Source organism: Tyto alba, unplaced genomic scaffold, assembly GCF_018691265.1.
Source record: "Tyto alba isolate M040663 unplaced genomic scaffold, T.alba_DEE_v4.0 Super-Scaffold_14, whole genome shotgun sequence".
NCBI classification, from domain to species: Eukaryota; Metazoa; Chordata; class Aves; order Strigiformes; family Tytonidae; genus Tyto; species Tyto alba.
The window spans coordinates 29,340,850-29,350,174 of NW_024881276.1; the positions used below are offsets into that span (position 1 = coordinate 29,340,850).

Consider the following 9,325-nt stretch of genomic DNA (forward strand, 5'->3'; position numbering starts at 1 on the left):
TTGTTTTGTTTTGTTTTTGCCTGGCTTTCTAACCATTTATCCTTCTCTCTTTTTTTTTTTTTAGAAAAAAAAGAAAACCCACACAACTATGTGATTGATGGAGCAAATTATGTTGCAATTATCATAACGATGTCCTTGTTATTGTTTCAGAAAAATGTTTGTTTTTTACTACGACCCTCCTCTGATTTGACATGAATTCAAAGATGAAATGAAATAAATCTAAATCATTATAAATCATAATTTGGAGACAGAATTTTTTGAGTGAAGCTAAACTGGCTTGTACTTTGTGAACCAATCAGCAAGAGAGAACAAAATACTTGCCTAACTTGATATGAAGAAGCTGACTTGAGAGGATAGGCCAACTACTGAACTTGTATATACTTTCCATAAGCTTTCAGGGGAATCATGTACATGCTTCATGAGCAGAGTCTGGCCTATTGCGTTAGGCCTATTAGAGAAATTACGCAGCTTTAAAACTTCACACTGAGAGGGACAAAGCACATCCCTAGCAAGAAAAACGTGACACTTCCTGACCGATATGCTTGTGGCATCCAGGGTTCTGCTTCAGAAAAGCACTTGTGAGTATGGTACTTTTTAAGCTGCTGCATAAATCCAAGCAGAGTTTTGGCAAAGCCCTTGAGCACACACTCAGCTTGATAGGCTTGCCCACGAGCCTGGCAGAGGCAGACCACAGAGTCTCCAGAAGGCACGGCAGACTCACTTCTTCTCACTTGGCCACTGCAGCTTCTCTCCAGTCAGCAAATGCTAGTCTGCAGCAGAAGAGCCATTTCATCATGGGGGAACTTGTGTCTCTCTGTGCCAGCACCAGCTTCTCGACTTTTATGGAGTTGTGAGATTTCTTTTGCTGGGGCCCCGTCAAGCCTCATAAGCTTCAAGGCTGGTTACCACCTAGGGACCTGGGGTAGGTGCTGAGGTTCACAACAGGGACCTGCTAACCTAAGCCTGGAAATTTCTTCCTGCAGAAAGTCTGTACATTTCACAAGTTGTCCTCAGGCTCTGTCTGCATTACAGAGACACCCAGCTGGGCATTAAACACTCAAGGCCTCCCAGGATGGGAGGCGAAAGTGAGTGTTGCATCAGCAGGAATGGGGACTTACTTGTTCCTGTTCCAGAGAGCCAGAAGGACCTATGCCATTCCTGTGGGAGGGGGTGAACAAACTCTCAGGCTGTGGGCACAAAGATTGATCAGTCAGACTGGTAAGGACAGGAGAGTCCTGCATCTCCAAGCCACCTTTTGCTGCTGCCAAGGGGACGAGATCCGACATTGGCAGGGGAGGAGTTGGGTGGTCCTGTCCCTCCCTCTTCTGCCCTCCAGCAGGAACCACCACTTGCCATAATCCAGCTCCTACCTCACCTCCCCAGGGCTCTGACACAGGCACAGACAGCAGAGCAATAGCCACTTTGCTGCTTCTCCACCCATCTGGCACCTTAGGTGGATACCTGCTCTGCTTACTAAATTTACCCCCATGGAGCTCTGCATTACCACTGCTGCAGCTCTCCAATGCCCAGAGAAGGGCCCCAGTGCCTGCCCACCACCCACTGTGGCCACCTGCAGCAGCCTTGCATGGCACGCTCTGCCGCGAGCCATCCTCCAATGTCACGCCAGGGCCCATAAGAAGTGTAAGAGAGTGACTCTTCAGAAAAACATCAGGAGAGGACAGTGACCTTGGGGTCCTCAAAGAACCCACAAAACTTCACAAGACATTCCATCTTCTCTTTCTCTCCCAGCTGGACCTCAGGGGCAGCTATCTCTCTTTAGGAGAAGCCACTTCCAGCCCCAGAAGGCTGGTACCAAATGAAATTTCCACTGATCACCAGCAACAATATGCAGCTGAGTTTCTCCCTTTTTTTTGCAAGCCACGTGTATCCTATATGCTTCCATACAGACTAATAAAACAGGAACTGACTGCCACTGAAGCCTCAGAGCTTGGTCACTGTGATTATGATGATGATGATTATTACTATTGTTGTTGTTGTTAAAAGTGTCTTTTACAGGCTTTTCTACTCAGGATATTTTAATGATTAATAAAGATTTGTTGTAGTACTGTATTTAAAAGTGTAGTAGAAAACACAGATGAACATGGACAAACCTAAGAACAGCCCATACTAGCTTAGAGCACACATCCATCTAGTCCAGTTCCTGGCATTGGTCAGTGTCCAACAACATACACCTAGAGAGAGCTATCAGAACAAGAGAAGCATATATCGTACCTCTTTGATATGATTTCCCAGTCTCCAGCAACCTACACCTCCTGAGCTAAAGACACAGGGTTAGATTCTTTGGTGGTTTTATTTATTATGGCTCTCAGTGAATTTTTATGTCGTTAATTTCTCTTATCAGTTCCTGAGGCCCACCAAGACTGGGAAGTCTTGTAGTGGCAGGTTTTCTCTGTTGCTGTTCTTTATCATCTACTTGGCCTGTTCTCAGATTTCAGCTCCCACTGTAAGCTGTAGGGTAGACACTTTCTTTTGCTAGGACTCCAAAAAGGCCAGTGTGTCTCATGAAACAAAATAAACTCGCTAGTCCAGTATCCTTTCCACTCAAGGGAGAACTCTTACTGAAGAGCAGACATTCATCTCTTAGCCTGTATTGATATTGGGGATATCAATATCAATAATCCTTGCCGCAAGGATTGAGAGCAGCCCTGTGGAGAAGGACTTGGGGTTACTGGTGGATGAAAAATTGGACATGAATCATCAATGTGTGCTTGCAGCCCAGAAAGTATCCCTTCAGTACTAACCACAAGATGAGTGGCCAGCAGGTCAAGGTAGGTGATTCTCCCCTTCTGCTTCACTCCCTGGGACACTAGTTGGAGTACTGCATTCAGCTCAGACTGAATGCAGTACTCCCCACCACAAGACAGGCACGACCCTGTTAGAGTGGTCAGATGAGGGCCACAAAAATGGGGGCCTCTCATTTGGGAACACCTCTCCTATGAAGAATGGCTGAGAGAGTTGGGGTTGAAGAAGAAGCTGGAGAAGAAAATGCTCGAGAGACACCTTATTGCAGCCTTTCAGTATGCAAAGGGTGCTTGTAAGAAAGATGGAGAGCGCCTTTTTACCAATGTCTTCAGTGATGGGACAAGCGGCAATGGTTTTAAACTGAAAGAAGGTAGATTTAGATTGGACATAAAGAAGGCATTTTTTACAACGAGGGTGGTGAGACACTGGTACAGGTTGCCCAGAGATGTGGGTGCCCCATCATTGGAAGTGTTCAAAATCATGTTGGATGGGGCTTTGAGCAACCTGATCCAGTGAAAGATGTGACTGCCCAAGGCAGGACATTTGGACTAGATGATCTTTGAAGGTCCCTTCCAACCTAGACCCTTCTATGAGTCTACATATGAAAAAGGGAGAAGCCGTCCCCAAAACCAGTGAGTCTCTGTGATTACCACAAAATGTGAACGCAAAAGGTTGTGAATGTGACCAAGATAAGCAACTGGGAACGATGTTGTCCGCACTGACCTGCTTTTCTTAACGTTGGACAAGGACAAATCAGTTATTCCATCCTGCTTGGCCTGTCTTACACTTGCTTCAGTTCATCCCTTTCCTTCAAGAGGGTGATGGTCCTCGCTCTCTGGGCAGTAATATACAAGTGACTCCCGGGAAGGAGGTAAAACCAAGTGGAACAGGGAACAGTTAGAAAACTCCAGAGCATGCAATGAGATATAAACTATGGCTGTGAAGGTCCTGTCACACTCCAGTTACCTGGCAAACCAAAATCATAACTGCTTTATCAGAGACTATTGACAGGTTCCTGTTAAAAAAGATAGGATTTAACAGTCCAAGGATGGAGCTGAACCCATGCTAACTTCCATTCTCTCCTGACAACTTCAGGCCTTGCTGGTAGTTGCCTGGCTGCACTGTCCCCCGCCCTTCTGTCTGACCTCCTCTTCCTCCCACGCCAGCACAGCCTCCCAGTGTGCCAGAACTGGCTTTACAAACCTACACAAGAAATGATTCAGTAAATCGGTCAGACAGCACAGATTCCCAGTGCCTTGTTGTATGTGGATAGCAAACATTATTCACATTCTCAGTAGTTCACTAAAAGAAAAGCCAAATCAAGATATTGATTTTTTTTCAGTTTTTCTGCTTCCAAATACCTAATAATAAATATTAGTTACATTAGAAATTATTCACACAGACACTGGGCTTTGAAGGGGAGAGAGGCACAGTTAGTACGCAGCAGAGATCATGCCTGCATGATTTGTTATCTCTGGAAGGAAAAGACAGCAGCTAGCGCAGTGGAGTCCTGGTCCCAGCCTAGGGCTCCAGGGCATGCCTGTAATACTTCTAATAAATAATCTTGAACATATTACTGAACTCAAATTCAGGTCCCAGGAGCTCTCCCAAGCTCTCCCTCCACAGCAACCTTACAGTCCCCATAACAACCTGGCTAGCTCAGCTATCCCTCTTTCTGCACAGTCCTATTTCCCACTGCTCTGTAATAAAACACTCAGCCTCATGCCCTAAATCCCTGTCTCTCTTTCTCTTCTGCCATTTCTGCTTATGTTCCTTTCTCAGGCAGTCCCCTTTGTCCCTTCAGCCCATCCTCACAGTGACCTGTTCATGCTAGGACGGGGGTGACAAGCAAAGTGCACCTGAGGTGCCTGACTGGGCTACCTAGCACATCTGCTCCCAACCCCTAGGCTTGAGATCACTAAGGAATTTCTCCCCAGAAAGCAAGCATCTGGGTTTTCTTCCATTCTTCTGCCCCACTAAAGGCTGTCTCCTTCTCAGTATGATCTGGGTGCTTTTACTATACCCAACACCCCTGCTACTGCAGAAATCAAGAATATTGATTGGTCCACTTGACCAGGCCTGATGCTGTTCAGTCACACATTGTGGTCTGACAACTTTTGCTGCAAGTTTGTTACAGCTAGCAGTTTTCAAACTGTGGTTCGCAGACCCCATTGAGGGGTTTGTCTGTGGTCAGAAGCATTCCAACCTACCTTTAAGTCAATCTGCAAATGGCCATTTTACACTCCCTGTGCAACACTTGGCAAATCAGCAAGTCAACACCTCGCCTGAGAAGTTGTAGGGGTCTACAGAGTGGAAGGGCTCAAAAACTCCAGCACAGGAGGTCAAGGGCAGTTTGTGCCTGTGGTTGGTGAATGTTGGGAGAGAGACTGCTTCTCAAATAATAGATTGCATGGTTGCCTGATGCATCTACAACACCTTTCTATTTCTTCCAAGCTTCCAGATCCTACCAGGTATCTGAAAACTTACTCCCCTTCTTCTCCCTCTGCTGAGCAATTATAAAGAACCAAACAAATTAGAGGGAATTGTCAACAAACACTGTCTGAATTATAAACTGAAAATCTATCATTATCCTGAATGATGGATGGTGGAAGGCAATGGACTGAGAACATGTAGAATTAATTTGTCTTTTCTCAGGCTGGTTAAAAAATATTTGTTTAGAAATGTTACTGCTTGGGAAAAAAAAAAAAAAAAAAAAAAAGATATCTTTTTGGGGCTGCACCTTTTCTTTTTCTAAACAGTCGCTACAGGTAGAAAGCCCTGGTATTCTGCCCAGAACACAGTTAAGCCCACGCTGCACACACATCAGCTTTGTGCCTGCAGAAGAGGCCGTAGTGCCCCAACGCTCTGCACCTTTCAGCAGAGAATCGCAACTCTTCTGCAAACGCTGCTGGAGTCGAGTGGTGGAGCATTTGCCAAAGGCAAAATGAGAACAAAAAGCCCTTCTCTGTCCGGCCACTCCCTGCCTGCCTCCCTCCCTAACTGCACAAAAACAGTAATTCTGTGTGTGAATAAAACATGTTTGTTTGTGTACTTTTGGACAGCGGAACTGCAGAATTCAGCTAAATACATCCCTGATCTGTGAGAACCGAAGCACAAGTGCTCTCATTTCCCCCCCTCAGACATCTCTTTGAACAAACTTACCCTTCTGAGCCATCCATTCATTTCTCGGAGGCTACACTGCTGCTTAAAAGAAATTAAATGTTCAAACTATGGTAGAGTAAACCTATTTTGAAGAAACAGGGAACAAAAACTGGAACAACCATGTATCTGTCAAAGCCTAATAACTCCAACAACTTAAATTTCTCTCCTTGACCTGTCTTTGTCCATTTTACTTTGACATTGAGCAAGGCTTTCCAGGACATTGCTACACTCCGTGAGGCCATGCCCAATTTTCAGATGCTGGGTTGCCATGGGGAATTCACGGCATCCAAGATACGGGTGCCTCTGTTCCCATAACGAGGCCTGAGAACAGCACGCCTTAAAGCAAGCGCCACGAAGTGCAGTTTGCTGAGCCAGCCAAGGGAAATGCCAAAAACATGGGTATGTCTCAATATTGTCCCTCTCCAGGACTCAGATGCCATCAGCAGTTTTCAGAAAAGTCCTCTCTCTCCCAAAGCCAGCTAAAGGCTTATCCGCAGTGTAGGCCAAACTGAATTTTGCTGCTCCAAAACTAAGGGGCCCAAAGAGGAAAGAGGGTAGTGCTAGTTGGAGAATCAGGGGAGGGAGGTTGGAAATCAGGGTTTTCTGGTCCTGCTGGCTTCCAAGGAAGACAACTAAGGGCAGTAACTCTTGATGGCAGGATTGTCTCAGTCCCATGCTCTTCCCTGGGTAGCAGCAGCAGTAGCCTCCCTTGACTTTCTAAGGCTGACAAAGGAGACAGCAGGGTGGTTTTGCCCTCTCATTGCTCTTACATAGACTGCTGCTGTAGATACCTGCACAGTCTGCCTGTGTCTGGTCTTCCTATTCAGTAGCACAACATGTAGCCAGGCAATATTGCCTTAACAGTTGGGCTAGGGAGTTACAGGGCACATCTGTACAGTCAGATGCAGCATGCGGTTGCATGTTAGCTCTAGCCAAGCCAACAGGGTGTAAGTTGGTGCCAGCCACAGCCCTCTGCCACCACTGAGCATGGGACTGCACCTACCTTGCACATCCAAGAGCAAAACAGACCTCCTTATTGCCAACATAGCTCTGATCCAACACACAGAAATACCTCGTAGGACTGGCTCAGGACCCACCAGCTCAGTGCCAGCATGGAGCTGGCATGACACTGACCTCACCTGCCTCCACAGCTGTGTAAACCCACACCGTCCCCCCACCCTTCATGCAGGTTCAGCTGATTTTGCTGGTGGTGTACCCCATACACAGCTCCAAAGGGGTTACAGAGTGAGAGCTCCCCTGGGTCACCTGTGATATGGATTCATATCTAGTCAGGCAGGAGAGGGAACTGGCCCCCAATGTCCCATAGCAGAGATGAATGGGGGGAGCCTGGAAATAAGAGGGGTACTCTTGATCCGCCTTCCCGTAGTGGGTGATATGGTACAGGGAGTTTTCTGGACACATTTGGTCAGAGCAAGAGCACTGCAGGTAACAGACTGGGACCACCAAATTGACGGTCTTTAGGGAGGCTGGGCAGGAGAGAGAGGTTTGTTGCTTTGACCCCATCAAAACAGTATTACTAACATAACACCCAGAAATAGGATCTTAGCTGATTTCTCTTCAGAGGCAGATGAACACGGACTTCAGCTGCCCCTGAGGCAACTCGGCAGCGGAGCTAAATTTTGAATCCAATCATTCACAGTGAAGTGAAGGTAGCTGTGTCCCACCCGGGCTGCCCAGCAGAGCTGGGTCTGAGTCTGAAGTATGTGTTGTCAAGGGCTTTTTCATCATTTCTTGAAGAATGGGTCACAATAGTGAGATACACTGGTATGCCTATATATACTCAAAGACAATGGTTTTGGTCAATCAGTAACAAGGAAACCTATCATATGCCTGATTTTCAGCCACTGACCTGAAGTTACATAACAAAAACACAACATTCATTTAAGCTTCTCCATAATATAGGGGTGTGTGTAGGGAGATGGGGAGGGGGGGAACCAAAAACAAATAAGTTATTCTTGCAGATTTGATGAAAGGTTCATGGGCCAAACAGTTTTGCATGAAACCCAGTAATTTTTACTTTCCTGCTTAAACATGAAACCAGCCAAATTGCGTGTGGTTTGTGCTATTGCTGTGAACAGTTTATATGGACATACTAAGAGCAGTAGTAATTAGACTATCACAGCTATACATTAGTTAATAAACAACATAAATAACCATATAAATGTCATGCCTTGATGCCAGGACTCAATTAATTCAAGTAAATGCAACAGTGTTTGGCATAACAGAGCATTCTAAGAATTTGTACATAATCTGCTTTTTTGCAAACCTTTTGAGAAGGAGCTATTTACATGGTAAGCATGTTTTTCTTCAAGAGATTATACTCCTTCCAAGTCAATTAACTACATTCCAATGAAAACAGGGAGAATTTTAAATAAATGATACTAGCCTGTTCATAAAGAAAGAGAGAGGGAGAATGAAAACACAATGGAAACTCTGAAATTGTGGTCACTTAAATAAAAACCCTTCTGTGCACAGCTGAAAATATTTTTTTCTCCTAAAATACTGACATTTTACCATGGGAGAAAGAACAAGAGCATTAATCTTACAGGGGTTTTCACTTGTTTTGGTTGCCAGAGTGTCTCTGTTAATGCCTCACATTATGATTGCTATATTAAAGACATTAATTACACAATTCAGTGACAGAACAATCAGGAAAAAAAAAAAAGGCAAGAGAAGTCTTCTGTGAAATCAGAGATGAACAAAATGCAGGATAAAACAGCAAGGATAGGGGTACAGCAACTTTTCTTTTCTGAAGGTACCACTGACCTTTCCAACATCTTAGGTATGCAGCTTATCTTAGCATTAGTCCACAGTACCACCCAAAAAATTACTACTTACCATAAAAGATGAAGATGGGGTTCTGAGGCAAGGTGTTTATACGGCCATTACCCAGGAACTCTGATGCAGGGGGAGGTGATCAGAACAACATGTCAAAAGCAACTTGTAACCCCAATGAGTCCAGCTTGCTTTGACAGCTGCTACTCCTGGTGACCCCACCAGGTGTACTCCTGGTGACTCCACCGTGTGAACAGCAGCTGCCTCTCAAGTGAAATTCAGCAGCTTCCACAGCAGCTTGAGGTGCTAACAGGATAAAGGAAGAAAACACTGCATCGTCCATCCTGCCATCTTCATTACTGAGAAGGAAGAGGACACTCAGTCTGAAAGCACTCATATACTTTGCTGTGCAGTTATATTTGAACAAAAAGGAAGATCCTAACAGCTGAATTCCCTCCCTCTGTGTGCCTCAAATCCACCAGAGGGGAGCCAGGTTGGGCTGGGAACACTGAATGCTCAGCTCTTACGTGAGTCAACACCTTCACATCTTGGTAAATGCCCCACAAAATGCAGGTATCCTCTGAAGGTGTAGCACTCGTACAAA

At 45.4% G+C, this 9,325-nt stretch overlaps 1 protein-coding gene across 1 annotated transcript in view; it reads right to left on the minus strand.

The window, feature by feature from the left end:
• KCNE2 (potassium voltage-gated channel subfamily E regulatory subunit 2) overlaps positions 1-8,861 on the minus strand; it is a 92,259-nt gene extending 83,398 nt beyond the window's left edge. Inside the window, exon 1 of the mRNA XM_033011315.2 lies at positions 8,785-8,861. The gene's annotated coding sequence lies outside the window, so the exon portion shown is untranslated. The remainder of the gene's footprint in view (positions 1-8,784) is intronic.
• Between the last annotated feature and the right edge of the window lie 464 nt (positions 8,862-9,325).